The sequence below is a fragment of the Bolinopsis microptera genome, chromosome 9 (assembly GCF_026151205.1).
Source record: "Bolinopsis microptera isolate Bmic1 chromosome 9, MBARI_Bmic_1.0, whole genome shotgun sequence".
Classification (NCBI taxonomy): Eukaryota; Metazoa; Ctenophora; class Tentaculata; order Lobata; family Bolinopsidae; genus Bolinopsis; species Bolinopsis microptera.
In genome coordinates this window covers 359018-366607 of record NC_087080.1, presented here as the reverse complement: position 1 = coordinate 366607, position 7590 = coordinate 359018, and positions in this window count along the sequence as shown.

Here is a 7590-nt window from a genome sequence, read left to right as displayed (position 1 = left end):
TAATGGTTCCTATGATTCTGTGTCACCTGTTGCCCATATAAGGAGTTGTAATGGTTCCTATGATCCTGTGTCACCTGTTGCCCATATAAGGAGTTGTAATGATTCCTATGATCCTGTGTCACCTGTTGCCCATATAAGGAGTTGTAATGGTTCCTATGATTCTGTGTCACCTGTTGCCCATATAAGGAGTTGTGATGGTTCCTATGATCCTGTGTCACCTGTTGCCCATATAAGGAGTTGTAATGGTTCCTATGATCCTGTGTCACCTGTTGCCCATATAAGGAGTTGTAATGTTTCCTATGATCCTGTGTCACCTGTTGCCCATATAAGGTGTTGTAATGTTTCCTATGATTCTGTGTCACCTGTTGCCCATATAAGGAGTTGTAATGGTTCCTATGATCCTGTGTCACCTGTTGCCCATATAAGGAGTTGTAATGGTTCCTATGATCCTGTGTCACCTGTTGCCCATATAAGGAGTTGTAATGGTTCCTACGATCCTGTGTCACCTGTTGCCCATATAAGGAGTTGTAATGGTTCCTATGATCCTGTGTCACCAGTTGCCCATATAAGGAGTTGTAATGTTTCCTATGATCCTGTGTCACCTGTTGCCCATATAAGGAGTTGTAATGTTTCCTATGATCCTGTGTCACCTGTTGCCCATATAAGGAGTTGTAATGGTTCCTATGATCCTGTGTCACCTGTTGCCCATATAAGGAGTTGTAATGGTTCCTATGATCCTGTGTCACCAGTTGCCCATATAAGGAGTTGTAATGGTTCCTATGATCCTGTGTCACCTGTTGCCCATATAAGGAGTTGTAATGGTTCCTATGATCCTGTGTCACCAGTTGCCCATATAAGGAGTTGTAATGGTTCCTATGATCCTGTGTCACCTGTTGCCCATATAAGGAGTTGTAATGGTTCCTATGATCCTGTGTCACCTGTTGCCGATATAAGGAGTTGTAATGGTTCCTATGATCCTGTGTCCCATATAAAGAGTTGTAATGGTTCCTATGATCCTGTGTCACCTGTTGACCATATGAGGAGTTGTATTGGTTCCTTTGATTCTGTGTCACCTGTTGCCCATATGAGGAGTTGTAATGGTTCCTATGATCCTGTGTCACCTGTTGTCCATATAAGGAGTTGTAATGGTTCCTATGAGTCTGTGTCACCTGTTGCCCATATAAGGAGTTGTAATGGTTCCTATGATCCTGTGTCACCAGTTGCCCATATAAGGAGTTGTGCTGGTTCCTATGATCCTGTGTCACCTGTTGCCCATATAAGGAGTTGTAATGGTTCCTACGATCCTTTGTCACCTGTTGCCCATATAAGGAGTTGTAATGGTTCCTATGATCCTGTGTCACCAGTTGCCCATATAAGGAGTTGTAATGTTTCCTATGATCCTGTGTCACCAGTTGCCCATATAAGGAGTTGTAATGGTTCCTATGATCCTGTGTCACCTGTTGCCCATATAAGGAGTTGTAATGGTTCCTATGATCCTGTGTCACCAGTTGCCCATATAAGGAGTTGTAATGGTTCCTATGATCCTGTGTCACCTGTTGCCCATATAAGGAGTTGTAATGGTTCCTATGATCCTGTGTCACCTGTTGCCAATATAAGGAGTTGTAATGGTTCCTATGATCCTGTGTCACCTGTTGCCTATATAAGGAGTTGTAATGGTTCCTATGATCCTGTGTCACCTGTTGCCAATATAAGGAGTTGTAATGGTTCCTATGATCCTGTGTCACCTGTTGCCCATATAAGGAGTTGTAATGGTTCCTATGATCCTGTGTCACCTGTTGCCCATATAAGGAGTTGTAATGGTTCCTATGATCCTGTGTCACCTGTTGCCCATATAAGGAGTTGTAATGGTTCCTATGATCCTGTGTCACCTGTTGCCAATATAAGGAGTTGTAATGGTTCCTATGATCCTGTGTCACCTGTTGCCCATATAAGGAGTTGTAATGGTTCCTATGATCCTGTGTCACCTGTTGCCCATATAAGGAGTTGTAATGGTTCCTATGATTCTGTGTCACCTGTTGCCCATATAAGGAGTTGTAATGGTTCCTATGATCCTGTGTCACCTGTTGCCCATATAAGGAGTTGTAATGATTCCTATGATCCTGTGTCACCTGTTGCCCATATAAGGAGTTGTAATGGTTCCTATGATTCTGTGTCACCTGTTGCCCATATAAGGAGTTGTGATGGTTCCTATGATCCTGTGTCACCTGTTGCCCATATAAGGAGTTGTAATGGTTCCTATGATCCTGTGTCACCTGTTGCCCATATAAGGAGTTGTAATGTTTCCTATGATCCTGTGTCACCTGTTGCCCATATAAGGTGTTGTAATGTTTCCTATGATTCTGTGTCACCTGTTGCCCATATAAGGAGTTGTAATGGTTCCTATGATCCTGTGTCACCTGTTGCCCATATAAGGAGTTGTAATGGTTCCTATGATCCTGTGTCACCTGTTGCCCATATAAGGAGTTGTAATGGTTCCTACGATCCTGTGTCACCTGTTGCCCATATAAGGAGTTGTAATGGTTCCTATGATCCTGTGTCACCAGTTGCCCATATAAGGAGTTGTAATGTTTCCTATGATCCTGTGTCACCTGTTGCCCATATAAGGAGTTGTAATGTTTCCTATGATCCTGTGTCACCTGTTGCCCATATAAGGAGTTGTAATGGTTCCTATGATCCTGTGTCACCTGTTGCCCATATAAGGAGTTGTAATGGTTCCTATGATCCTGTGTCACCAGTTGCCCATATAAGGAGTTGTAATGGTTCCTATGATCCTGTGTCACCTGTTGCCCATATAAGGAGTTGTAATGGTTCCTATGATCCTGTGTCACCAGTTGCCCATATAAGGAGTTGTAATGGTTCCTATGATCCTGTGTCACCTGTTGCCCATATAAGGAGTTGTAATGGTTCCTATGATCCTGTGTCACCTGTTGCCGATATAAGGAGTTGTAATGGTTCCTATGATCCTGTGTCCCATATAAAGAGTTGTAATGGTTCCTATGATCCTGTGTCACCTGTTGACCATATGAGGAGTTGTATTGGTTCCTTTGATTCTGTGTCACCTGTTGCCCATATGAGGAGTTGTAATGGTTCCTATGATCCTGTGTCACCTGTTGTCCATATAAGGAGTTGTAATGGTTCCTATGAGTCTGTGTCACCTGTTGCCCATATAAGGAGTTGTAATGGTTCCTATGATCCTGTGTCACCAGTTGCCCATATAAGGAGTTGTGCTGGTTCCTATGATCCTGTGTCACCTGTTGCCCATATAAGGAGTTGTAATGGTTCCTACGATCCTTTGTCACCTGTTGCCCATATAAGGAGTTGTAATGGTTCCTATGATCCTGTGTCACCAGTTGCCCATATAAGGAGTTGTAATGTTTCCTATGATCCTGTGTCACCAGTTGCCCATATAAGGAGTTGTAATGGTTCCTATGATCCTGTGTCACCTGTTGCCCATATAAGGAGTTGTAATGGTTCCTATGATCCTGTGTCACCAGTTGCCCATATAAGGAGTTGTAATGGTTCCTATGATCCTGTGTCACCTGTTGCCCATATAAGGAGTTGTAATGGTTCCTATGATCCTGTGTCACCTGTTGCCAATATAAGGAGTTGTAATGGTTCCTATGATCCTGTGTCACCTGTTGCCTATATAAGGAGTTGTAATGGTTCCTATGATCCTGTGTCACCTGTTGCCAATATAAGGAGTTGTAATGGTTCCTATGATCCTGTGTCACCTGTTGCCCATATAAGGAGTTGTAATGGTTCCTATGATCCTGTGTCACCTGTTGCCCATATAAGGAGTTGTAATGGTTCCTATGATTCTGTGTCACCTGTTGCCCATATAAGGAGTTGTAATGGTTCCTATGATCCTGTGTCACCAGTTGCCCATATAAGGAGTTGTAATGGTTCCTATGATCCTGTGTCACCTGTTGCCCATATAAGGAGTTGTAATGGTTCCTATGATCCTGTGTCACCTGTTGCCCATATAAGGAGTTGTAATGGTTCCTATGATCCTGTGTCACCTGTTGCCCATATAAGGAGTTGTAATGGTTCCTATGATTCTGTGTCACCTGTTGCCCATATAAGGAGTTGTAATGGTTCCTATGATCCTGTGTCACCTGTTGCCCATATAAGGAGTTGTAATGTTTCCTATGATCCTGTGTCACCTGTTGCCCATATAAGGAGTTGTAATGGTTCCTATGATCCTGTGTCACCTGATGCCCATATAAGGAGTTGTAATGGTTCCTATGATCCTGTGTCACCTGTTGCCCATATAAGGAGTTGTAATGATTCCTATGATTCTGTGTCACCTGTTGCCCATATAAAGAGTTGTAATGGTTCCTATGATTCTGTGTTACCTGTTGCCCATATAAGGAGTTGTAATGGTTCCTATGATTCTGTGTCACCTGTTGCCCATATAAGGAGTTGTAATGGTTCCTATGATCCTGTGTCACCTGTTGCCCATATAAGGAGTTATAATGGTTCCTATGAGTCTGTGTCACCTGTTGCCCATATAAAGAGTTGTAATGGTTCCTATGATCCTGTGTCACCTGTTGCCCATATAAGGAGTTGTAATGGTTCCTATGATCCTGTGTCACCTGTTGTCCATATAAGGAGTTGTAATGGTTCCTATGATCCTGTGTCACCTGTTGCCCATATAAGGAGTTGTAATGTTTCCTTATGCCAAATGTAGAGTTTACTTGTTTATCTTTAAAATAATAAGTAATATTCATTACCATTTTAAAAACTTGATTAACAAAATTAAAGTAAATTCTAAACTTATGTTGGGAACTACAGAATAGTTTCCACAGTAACCATATAATAACCATAGTAACCATTTAGTAGTAGTATATTCAGAATATCAGTTAAGAACAGTTTCTCTAACAGAAACAAACATACTTATCCTTTTGGTACTTTAATAATATGTAGTTACCAGAGTAACCACAGTAACCATGGAAACATATTTATCTTCTTGGCACTAAACGGGCTGATAAAGTACGAAAAGGGCCTACAACAAGACTAGAAATAAAAATGCAAAGAGAATGTGTTATTAGTTATTACAGAAATTACTGTATGAAGCCAGTGGTAACTATGGTTACTGACAGTGGTAACTATGGTTACTGACAGTGGTAACTAAGCGTACTGACGTCAAAAAGCAAATAAATCTCGTCAGCAGATAAACGTGCACCATTTCAAGGCCGGAGCGATAGTGTGCATAGTAACCACTTGTAGCCACTAGTGTCAATACTATTTGCAAGACATTTTGTTGTAGTGTAATCTTCTCTGCCCACAAAGGTTACTATGGTTACAAAGGGTTGACGTGAGGATGATACGATAACTCACTATAATACAGTGCTGCTTTGTTAGAGCCAGCAAGGGCGCTATCAAAATAGCAGCTTTGTTCGCACTCTACAGCGGTAACCATAGTAACCATGTACACCTGCCCTCAAAACAGTTACTTTCAAAAGTAACCGTAGTAACTGATCAACAAGTTAACCTAGATGTTACTCAACAAAACAACAGTTACGGTAAACCTTATTTTTGTTATTTTCCTTTATTTTATTTATATTTTTACCCTCACCCCAATTTTACGAATAATCTGCATCTATTATAGTAGTATAGACATAGTGTACACTTACATACTTACTTCCACGCTACCATCCTACCGTCCTACTGCACTCAGTCCTAGTTAGGCTCAAGAAAGATAGAGCACAACAAGGCTGACCAAGACAAAGTAGTAGTATAGTGTAGTTACACTAAACATGCGTACTAAACATGCGAGTATTGCAAATAAATAGTACTGTCAAGTGTCTTACAAACCATATTTCACATTAAAAGAGTTAAAAGAATATTCAGCAAAATTATTTTACCCAGATTTATAAACGTTAGAAGTGATTAATTGCAAAGATGGGAGGAAAACGCAAAGTTGGATAGTTTCCATGGTTACCATGATAGACATCTTGCAATAAATGAAAAGAGACAATATTATGTAATATATTTGTCATTACTAGTAACACCTCTACTCTGTCAGTTCAGATCTGTAATCCAGGTATTTTCCTGTAGTAACCATTTTTTTTTTATTGAAATCTTTCAATTATTATCATCAGAATTTATTACAATATCAATGTTGTATAGAATTTCTAAAAATGGACTAGAGAAACCAAAAAATGCCTTGACAAGTGTACAGCGATGATAACAATCAGGGGACACCAATACACCCAAATAACCAAACAAAAGGCCTCGAGAGACCTGATGAAAAGTCGAGCAATTACATTGGGCCCCAAGTGCAGAAGGAGAAAAATGGGCAAATAATATGAGCTGTGAACTTAGGAGGCATTTCTAGGTTTTTAAGAATAATTGCCACAACCCAAAAATTCTCAATTACAATTGGCTGATTTGTAATATTTCCAATGGAATGAAGTTTTAACGATAAAATTTAAATAATTGAATATAAAAGACTAAATCAAAATTGTATCCGAATAAAGCAAAAATGCGTGATGAGTACCTCAAAAAAAATTAAAACAAAAATAATAGAGAAATACACTACCCGTAGTCTGGAGAAAAAGAATTGTCAGGATCTGAACTAGGGTCAATATCTACAGATGCAGTACAAACATGTTCCTTCCAGATGTGTTTAATAAGTTCTGTTTTAAACACACCTGGTCTGATAATCTCTCGAAGGGAAAGAGGAAGTCGGTTCCAAGTGAGATGAGCTCGATAAAAGTAAGATTTAGATATAGCTGAGCCAGGTGGAATTGAAGATATTACTGATAAGTGATCAAGATGTGAGCTTCTCAGTCGGCTTGACCCGGAGAAGAAAGTAAGGTACTGAGGCAGAGTGGTGCATGGGTGGTATTGATGCACTAGGGAATGAAAGAACTTGAGATCATGGTAATCAAACCTGTACTTTAGGGGCAGAATATTTAACTGTTTACAATGGGCATTATAGATTTCCTCTACACTATAGCTTACACCGTAATCATTACGAATCCATTTGAGGGCCCTTTTCTGCAATCCTTCAAGCCTATTGATAGTGCTACTGGACGCTGGTCGCCAAATGATGGGACAGTGTTCGAATATTGAGCGTACAAGAGTAAGATACAAGACTCTTCTCTTGTTCAGATCATTAATAAAATGACAATTTCTCTTAAGCATGCCAAATTTTTGGTTAGCTTTACCATATAGAGCATCGGCCTGGCTATTAAAATTTAGATTAGACGTCATGATTATGCCTAAATCTTTTTCAGAATCTGTATAATCAAGAAGAGTTTGGCCCATAGAGTAAGTGTAACGTGTAAATGGTAAAATGCCATCTAAGGGAGACCACCTCTTAAGTATAGCTAAGACCTTACATTTATCAGGATGAAACTTCATCTTATTAGTTCTTGCCCATGTCATGAGATAATTAATATCGCTTTGAAGTATATGGTGGTCTTCCTCTTGGGATATCTCTCTCCACATTTTAGTATCATCAGCGTATAAAAGGATATTAGTGCCCTGAGAAAGTCCAGAATATATATCATTTATGAAAAGAACAAAAAGTGTTGGTCCGATTATTGACCCTTGAGGAAC